Below are 9,539 nucleotides of genomic sequence, written 5' to 3'. Positions count from 1 at the left end.
AACACAAACTAATGTTTAAGCATATAATGAAAATTATTATGAAGAAGATAATTTTTTTAAAAATAAAAAATAGAGCTGAAGATTAATATGAAAATCATATTATAAGATTAAGCTGATAAAGCAAAAATTAGGTCGAAACGCTAAAAAAAAAAGTGTCTCTATTTTTAAGGCGATTATGTTTAGGCATAACAGATGTTTGTAAAGAGTTTCATAGTTCTGTGAAATCGAAGGACTAAATTTATTATTTTTAATCAAATTATTTGAAGAAAAGATCACGTGTCCAGAGTGAAAACTGAAAATAATTTAAACTGATTTCAAAGGGTAAATGAACAAAAAAAAAACAAGCAGTTACTATCACATTCATTGACGCAATGAAATAATAATTAGACAACACTGTTACGTAGTGCCGAAAAAACAATTCCACTCAGCTGACTGGCAACAATTAAGGAGGGAATAAAACTTTTATATACACATACTGTGGTGGATTGGTTTTTCTTTTCAGTGACGCCCCGGCTAGCGGTACCTGGGGATTTAGGCAGAACAGGGCGGGGTGGGGAGAGGGCGTGGCCTGCTGCGCATGCGAATAAACCCCGACCACGCCCCCTCGGGCCCCGGCAGGCGCTAGAAGCAGGAAGTTCCACCGGCCATTCTATTATCAACGGCTATTGTGATAGGAGCGTATCGTACTTAGAGGTCTCACTATCAAGGCCAGGCGTACTTCTTCACAGCACCCGTGAGTAGTTATCTTTTTATTGCTTTAATGCCTGAGTTGACAGAAATATATGTTCGTTTTATGACAGCTCAACAGGATTGATTACCTTGTATGACGTATTGACTATCAAATCATTGATTCGTATTGAATAAAGCGTATTTTAAAATGTTATTTAAATAGAATAGTAGTTTAAGGAATGAAAAACAAATATACTAAGAAAGGCATATCTGGGATTAATTTTTTTTTCTAAAGTATAGTGAAAATGTAATTACCGTCACTAAATTTAGTCACTTGCTAAATTAGATTTTGTAATCATCAATTAAATGCTATTTAAAACCAAATTTGAATATTCTTTTTTATCTTGTTAAAGTTAAAATTTTAACCCAAAAAAGAGCTTCTATTATATGAAATACTTTGAAGAGATATTAATAATAATTATTACTATATAGGGAAAATAGTTTTATATACATACTTACAATTATAAAATGATTATTTCATAACCTAATAATCAAAATTTATTTTTGATTTCATTATGAATTTAACATTCAAATAAATATAATATGATGTATAAATTTAACATAATTTGTTTAATTTATTACATCCACACATATTAACGAAATAAAAAAATCGATGAAAACAATAAATAATTTCTTAGTATATCTGTTCCGTTGAAATGTAATATAAAAATATGTTTATTAATATTATCTACAATTACATATCAAATAATGTACAAATAAAAAGGGAATAATTTCACTTTTATATTTTCAGGCATAAGTTCATTAACATCAATGGCATTCATTATATTTACCTTTAATGAATGAATTGTGATCAACAACGTTCATTTATATATTTTATATTATTTATTACTAAAATATTTCCTGAAAGATCTTTTCATTTGATCTAGTTCAATCATTTACAGAATTATAAACATATACATAGTAGTCTCATTGTGTGCCTTTATGTGTTATATGTTAAGTAGTTAATAATTGTTGCCAACCATGATCCTTATTTATATTTTTAGTTTTGATATTATATTTTTCTTAAGAGTAATTAAACAAATAATTTAATTCGTATTTAAGTAGTTCTTTAAATAAAGAAACTTATGATGTTCTTAACGAAATAATTAAAATATATTTTTATGCAATATGGATCTCTAAGATCATGAAATCTTTATTTCAGATTATTCAAGTAAAGGGTTTGTTATTTAATGAAGCTTATGCAGACTTTTTAATGAATATAATTAATTTATATTGGAATGTAAGAACCATTGTAAATAAACTAAATATCCTCTTAACGTTCAGTGAAAAAACAATCTACTAATTGCACTATTCTGTCAAGCTTTTATAACAGAAATATACTTATATTTTTTCTTCTAATAAAATATTTTTTTAATGAGCCTGTTTAATCAAATCGCAAATACTGATATAATTAATTTAATTTCTTGAAGAAAAGGAATTATATTATACGATGTTGTTGGATAATTTTCCTCTTAATTTTAAATCCATAAGACCTCCAGTAAAAAAAAAAACAATAAATTTTAATCGTTTCCGCATATGGAAAAAAAAAATACAATTTGCAATGCCCGTTAGAATTGAAATCATGAACCAAGCGACAGTATAGTGGTTTTTATCCAATTAGGTCCCGTTAATTTATTTGAATTATTGTAATAGGTTGTTTTAATCTGTTTTACTGTAATAATTAATGTTGTATTAATTATATCAAATAACTATTGAGCTTTTTATTTTTACGAATTTTTTCAACAATATTCTATTGTGTTAGCAAACATATTTTTATATCTATATTTCAAAATTATTGTAATATACAATACTTCGAATATTATGCCTAATTTAATCATATCACAAAATATAAATAGAATATCATACGTATAAAGCTACAAATTTTGTATATCTATACCTACTATTTATTCTCAGAAAAACATAATCTAATTGATCTATTTAATAATGAATTTAATCTAATTATACAAGTATCTAGTATGCCTGGAAAACTTAGTGGGACTAATAAAAAAGAAAAATATCTTTCTTTCAATTATTGTTTTTAGTTTCTATAATTTTTAGTACCACTAAGTTTGAAAGTGTATAATAGACAGTATATTTACATAAATGTTTGCATATTAAAATAAAAATAATACAACAATGAATAATGATATAAAATCAACGGTTTAATTTATAAATTTTTCCAATTAATAAATTAGAAATTGTATCTATCCTATAAAATGAAGGGAAAGAAATAAAAAAAAAAAAAGTAATTATATATTTTTTTTGGTGTAAATGTTAATTTTAATAAGAAATACTAGTAATTCGTTTATCATGAAATAAAAAACTAACTTTAGGGCGTTAAATTTGTATAATGTGTCAATATGCTAAAATTATATCTACTGGATCATTTAATTTATATATATTTTTCCATTTGATTATTCTCTTCTTTTATAATTAATAAAAAATTAGTATATCTACAATAGTATCTGTTTAAGCTAGTGATCATAGGACTTCTACTACTGAATGTGAAATACTCTAATAATTAGTAAATACAATTCCCAATATTATTTAGTATATACCAGTAAAAACTAATGTACTAAAATCTAAAGTGTTGTAAATTTATGGTCGATTCGTACCAACTGATGTTTCAAAGTTTACCCTCGAAAAAAATTGGGTTTTCAGTTAATCTATACAAGCTTTATAACGTGATTACTGAACTCAGCTGTAATTAGCAATAATAAAATAAATGAGTTATTGATAGTATGAATGGAAATTGAAATAGAAATGTTATCAAACGAATTGTTGTTTAAGCTGCAACTAACTGCATCACATTATTAAATCAAAGAAATGATTAGACATTATTTTTTTAATTTGGAAGCAATTGTATTAAAAATTAAAAACTAAACAATCTGAATACATCCTCTAGTATATTCTTGCCGAACCTTAGAGAATTTGTATCAAAGATATCCCATTTGACCATTTGACTGTTTTTAAAGGTGATAATGATCCACCAATTATTAAAGAAGAGAAATAATTAATTTAACTTAAATTAAATATACTTTTTTTTCGTACCCCCCTGACGAAATAAGTTATTGAATACATACATTATTTCGTCAGAGGGGTAAGAAAAAAAAAAGTATATTTAGTTTAAGGTAAATTCTCCTTCTTCTCCTTTCTCTTCTTTTTAAATAGGTGGATCATTATCACCTTTATAAACCTGTTTCACCTTTATAAATTAATTATTATAAATTAGTTAAGCCTTTTATAAATTGGATATACTATTAACCGAATCAAAATTAAATATATCAGTAATAATGATAAAATTAATGCGAGATGGAAAGTCAATGGAAAATGAGGATGAATGAGATTCTCTGTGAGGAACTATGTTAACTTTATATATAAATAGCAGTATTTGTTTCAATATCGTCTGATCTTGTTCTCACACCAAATTTTATGAGATTCCTAATTTATGTACAATTTTTATTTTGAATTTCAGAGTTTTGCTACGTTTCGGGATCTAATATATGAAGTACGTTGAGAATTAATCAAATACTTTGCCTGCCACGGAATGGTATATATGATAGTAACATATAGATTAAATTTTCACGAGACAGTTTTCATCAAGCACTTACATAACCTAAAAGCGTACTTAAAGGTATAACCGGGAGTTCTGTGGATTTCTAAGAAACCATTTAAATTCAAGAAATGGTATAAGAACAAGTCTTCTTACGAAAAAAAAATTATTTTGAATAACAGGGAAGAAGCTTACAAACACTGTTTTTATTGCTACTTCACTTAAAAGGCAGGATACAACATATTACGTTTGGCTGTAGGATCCACAACACTTTTGCGGTGATTGCAACTGAAGAATTATATCTAAAAGATATAGATAGAACCTTTGATTTTTGTTAAGAAACAAAAAAAATTATTGATTAAATTAACGTTGGTTGGTAATAACAACCTAAAATATTGGTTGGTTCCTTATTCCGTATGTGGGTTCAAATGTGAAACAAATAAAACATAATGTAAACAGTGGATATTACAATCAGTTTAAGAAACAGCGGCACTTTTATTCGGCACCAATATTTCACAATAGATAATAATAATATCTTGTAAATTTTGAACAATTTAAATTCATGAGTTTTGTATTTGTAACCTGTCCCATACAATATGATTGTTCTTGTTAAAAATCTTTAGAATTACTATATATTTTAGTTCTTTTTTATATTGAAATACAAATATACAAATAAGGAGGTGGCAAAATCATGGCGGATGGAACCAACGCTACGCCACCAGCCTAGCATTAGCTTTCAGTCTAACATTAAAAAATTCTAACATAAAAAAATATAATAAATTCAATTAATAAATAATTTTCCAACGTTCTCCAACAAATTAATTTGTTTTGTTTTTTCCAGTAAGAGATAAAATTCCAGTATTCAATATTTGTAGTGTCTGCCATTTTTAAGAGAACCGTGGAGCCTTAACATTATTTTATGGGATGAAATGAAAGCTAATTAAATGTACTTCAAAAACGTTCAACGTGTTTGTCAAAGTATGAATATTTTTTTATGATATTTTACACGATAAGAGACAATTATCATTTTTGATTTTTTTTTCTTCCGTAATTGGTGTTTTTCATGTTTTGTTTAAAAAGGCTGTTATCTTGGAAAGTAATGGTATAGTACAGAGCTTGTTTTTGGACAAAAATTGTAAATAAAATTACCGATTTAAAAAAAAGAAGCAACTTCATATACTTAATTTTGGATTAATTTAGTAATAACTGAAAATGTTTGATTAAAATCCGAAATAGCATTCTAGTTTCCATAAAAACAAACTTTATAAGTAACGTATAAAGTTTTTTTTTATAATTCAATATATAGACTCAAAATTTAATTATTTATATCGATAATTAATAGTGATCTTATATAATTGTTTGCCTACGTTAATTGTAAATTATCTAAATCCAAATATGATGAAGTGTTGATGTAAAAAATTTAAAAATTATTTTTATAATTTCAACCACTTATACAGGATTAATGTTTTTTATTTTATTGTTTTTATAATATTCAATAGCATTAACAATTAAGGATTTCCTTGTGCAGCCATGAGTCAGGCGTGAATTCGAATTAAAAAAAAAAAAAAGGATTTTCATTTTTCAGACCTAAATATTATTAAAACAATCTGATGGAGAAGTATTTTTTATTATTTATTATCACTAAAAAATGTGCAACTACTAGATGCAATAGACATTGTACGTACTTTGTAGGCGTTTTGAAAAATTCTTCGATATTTGTTTCCCACACTTGTGGATAATTTTAGAATTCGGAAAGTTTTTTCCTGCTCAATATTTTTCACTTGTTTCTTTCAAAGCGCACTTTTGAAAGAAATCAAATATATCACGACATGGGATCCAAAACAAGTGTGTAACATCACAAATGATTTCCCTTTGGCGGCTAGACTCTGTGGATCTGTTTGGATACAAATCCTAACCATCTGGTCTCTCTTCTCGATCCTAACACACTGAAGCCATGTAAACTATCTCAGATTCATCTTCTATTATTACCGATTCCTTTGAAAAACAGCTTAATCCGGATCTAACACCTTCGCAGTAACATTCAAATACTTTTTACATTAGAATTTGGCAAATAAAATATATAATAAAGCAAGGCAGCAATCAACCAAGCGATGGGCCCCTTGCACTTAAAGATATGGGGCCATTTAGCTTAAAGATAGGGCCGTTCAAATATTTACTGAAGAATTTGGGATTATTAATTACACGATAGTTAAAATCATCCATTTATTTAACCCTTTGCACTCGGTTTTCCCTTCTGATGGGACATTAAATTTTACGGAGAATGAACTTATTGCCCCGCGATGTATAAAGAAATGCATGTTTTCTTCTAGTTTTCTATTGAAGTGGTCCAAAAAAAAGGATAAAAATATCAAGAAGTACGATAAATAAATCAACTGGCTTAACGTCAAAAAGAGAACGCGCGAAGTGTATTCACGACGGATTATACACTTCTCTAATCCATTGAGCAATATATGGAATTGGTGCAACAAAGGTACACGAGTATGGTTCAATGATATAGGGAAAATTGATAAGATAATAAATAAATAAATAAAATGAAGAAGGGTTCACTCTTGTTGTTGAAGGGTTCAATTGAAATCTTTATTCTAGGTTACATTAATTAACTTACATTACGCAAGATTGAACAAATCGTCGATTGTGGTAGAATGATAAATTTGTGGTCTAGAATTCCAAAACCACTTGTCCATTTTCAATTTTTATTAAATTCTTTTCATTAACAATTTCTTTACTTTATTATTATGTAAATAAGAAATAATTGTAATATAAAATAATTCTATCTAAAAAGAAAAGTCTATCGAGAATTCAGTTTCCTGTATGACCCCATAATCATAATAGAGGCATTTATACGTTCATTATGATGGGCAGTTTAAGATGCTGATGGCCAATCATTAACTGACGGCCGACCGATCCTGAGTACTCAAATTATAATAAAGGATTCTTGGAGGAAATTGAACCATTAAACGATTTTATTCTTTTCGTTGTTTTTTAATGTATAATTTTTAAAAAAATAGCTTGCAATTTTTGCCGCTTTACATGCATCCGATGCGTCAGTTCGGAAAAATCGTCAATATTGTAAAATTTTATAAGAGAAACAATGGAATGAAAATAGCTCTCCCCATTGGAAATTCCAAAGTTCATTGAACTGGAAGAGTCACAAAGTCAACTTACTAACAAAAGACACTTCATTCATAAATAATATAAATAAACCTTATAAAATTTCATTTCGAAACTAATTTAAAAAATATATATAGGAAGAGAAGTGGCAATCGAATTTGAACACCATTTATTACTGAAACAACCGTTGGTCGATGAATCCTTCAGTGATATCCGCGAATCATTTCCATTCCTATTAAATAAAATTATAAACAAAAAATGTTCCTGTTTTGAGAAAAAGCTTTCATTGCATAAGTTATCTATTTATAATTTATAAATTATAAAAATAGTTAAGGTTATTGAAAAATTAATTAACTTCAACAGGAAATAATTGAATTCCAGAACTAATGGTTATCAATAACTGCAAATTGACTTCATATAATTATATTAGTTTATATATGGTAATATTTCATCACTGAATGTTACTTTCGTTTCATTTTAAGCTTGAGTTATTATGAAATAGCTATCGTATCATTTCAATTTGAATTCAAGAATGATTTGTCTACGTAATTACTAATTACTAAGAAAAATTTATTTTCATAATTTTTATAGAATTATTTTTAATCTACTCGTAGTCATATATAAATGAATATTTATGACAGAGTTGTATAAAACTGTTTATTCGAAAACTCATGTGTATTTGCTTATAAATAAAACAATATGAATCAAAGTTAATGTACATGATGAGGTATTCACACTTATATTTAAATTTATTCTTCGACAAGGCACAAACCCACCTGCTTATTACGTCATATTCTAACCACTCAGTATTTATTACCTCTTATTTACATGAGACAGAATAGCGTGGGTCTTCTCGTGAAGGTGTAACGCATGACTATTTGGGACTAAGGAAATAAATTACAGACGTTGATCCTACTGCATATCCTTTTTGGAAATACATTCGGGGTTGAATGCCATTGCGAGACTAAATTCATATAAATACATCCATTATTGTATTTGAACAATATTAATGATATGATATGATTTCAAAGAACTAAAACTCAAAAAACAAGCATCCTAGTACGTAAGTAACAGTGTAACAAATCATCACAACCCGACCCGAAAAAAATAGAAAAGAATAGTGAAAATAATTTAAAAAAAGAATAACAATGCTTAAACCAAAATATAAATAAATAGAGGAAAAAAAAGTTACAATACATTGTATTTATTATATAGACGATTATTGAATAAAAAAGGAAAAGGTAAATATATGTAGAGTATATATGTTGGGTCATGGATTGATTTGGATATATTGTAGCAACCCAATGTATTTGGACAGGATGGCTAAATAAAGCATTTCTCTCTCACAAATAAAAAAAAACATGGTGCTAAGTTGCAACTCTAACTCTAACTTATAATTGAAAAACTGATATCTCAGATATAACTGATTTCTTGCAAAGAATGGAACCAATATGCTTTTTAATTTTAATTCCATGCAATAGTGTTAAATATGTAATATTAATGCCTAAAATTAAATATTTCTAATAAAATACGACAGGTAAAATTAAATAACGAAATTGATAGAAAGTGTGTGTATCTAAGTACATATTTTTGACGGCAATTATCAGAACAAAATTAAGCATATCAAATAAATACTTATTTATATTCTTTGTAATGCTTATGATGTGGATATTTTTTCATAGCATTTTATTATTTATCTTAAACTAATCGAAATCTTTGGTTTTAATTTTACTTTTGAACTCGCTTCTTGGTAACCAGTGAATAAAAAACTAAAATATTTTTTCTACATATCTTCATCTTTGTTTTTGATAAAATAAACATTAAAAAAAAAGATTTTATAGAAATGTGCACCCATACTAACTTATTGTTTTTACTTTTTATTAATATACACAATCATTTTTGAGAAATCCTTACAACTGCAACCATCCTTCTTAATATTTCGACTTTTCGGATCTAAGTCCATTTTCAAATCTATTCTTATCATAATAAATACAATTTATCAACAATCATAGAACTTTTTTATATAAATTATTTTTTTATAAATACATTTATTTCTCCAAGATAACACCTCAAATATTAACTGATTTATAAAAAAGTTTCATATCACAATAATTTCTGAAAAATA

General features: G+C 26.7%; 1 protein-coding gene across 1 annotated transcript in view; it reads left to right on the top strand.

The window, feature by feature from the left end:
- Positions 1-662: 662 nt before the first annotated feature.
- Positions 663-9,539, top strand: part of Abd-B (Abdominal B) — a 279,754-nt gene continuing 270,877 nt past the window's right edge. Inside the window, exon 1 of the mRNA XM_014419638.2 lies at positions 663-733. The gene's annotated coding sequence lies outside the window, so the exon portion shown is untranslated. The remainder of the gene's footprint in view (positions 734-9,539) is intronic.

Source organism: Halyomorpha halys, unplaced genomic scaffold, assembly GCF_000696795.3.
Source record: "Halyomorpha halys isolate HHAL.00 unplaced genomic scaffold, Hhal_1.1 Scaffold15.1, whole genome shotgun sequence".
Taxonomy (NCBI): Eukaryota; Metazoa; Arthropoda; class Insecta; order Hemiptera; family Pentatomidae; genus Halyomorpha; species Halyomorpha halys.
Note: the sequence above shows the minus strand (reverse complement) of the source record. Positions and strands in the feature narration are given on the sequence as shown.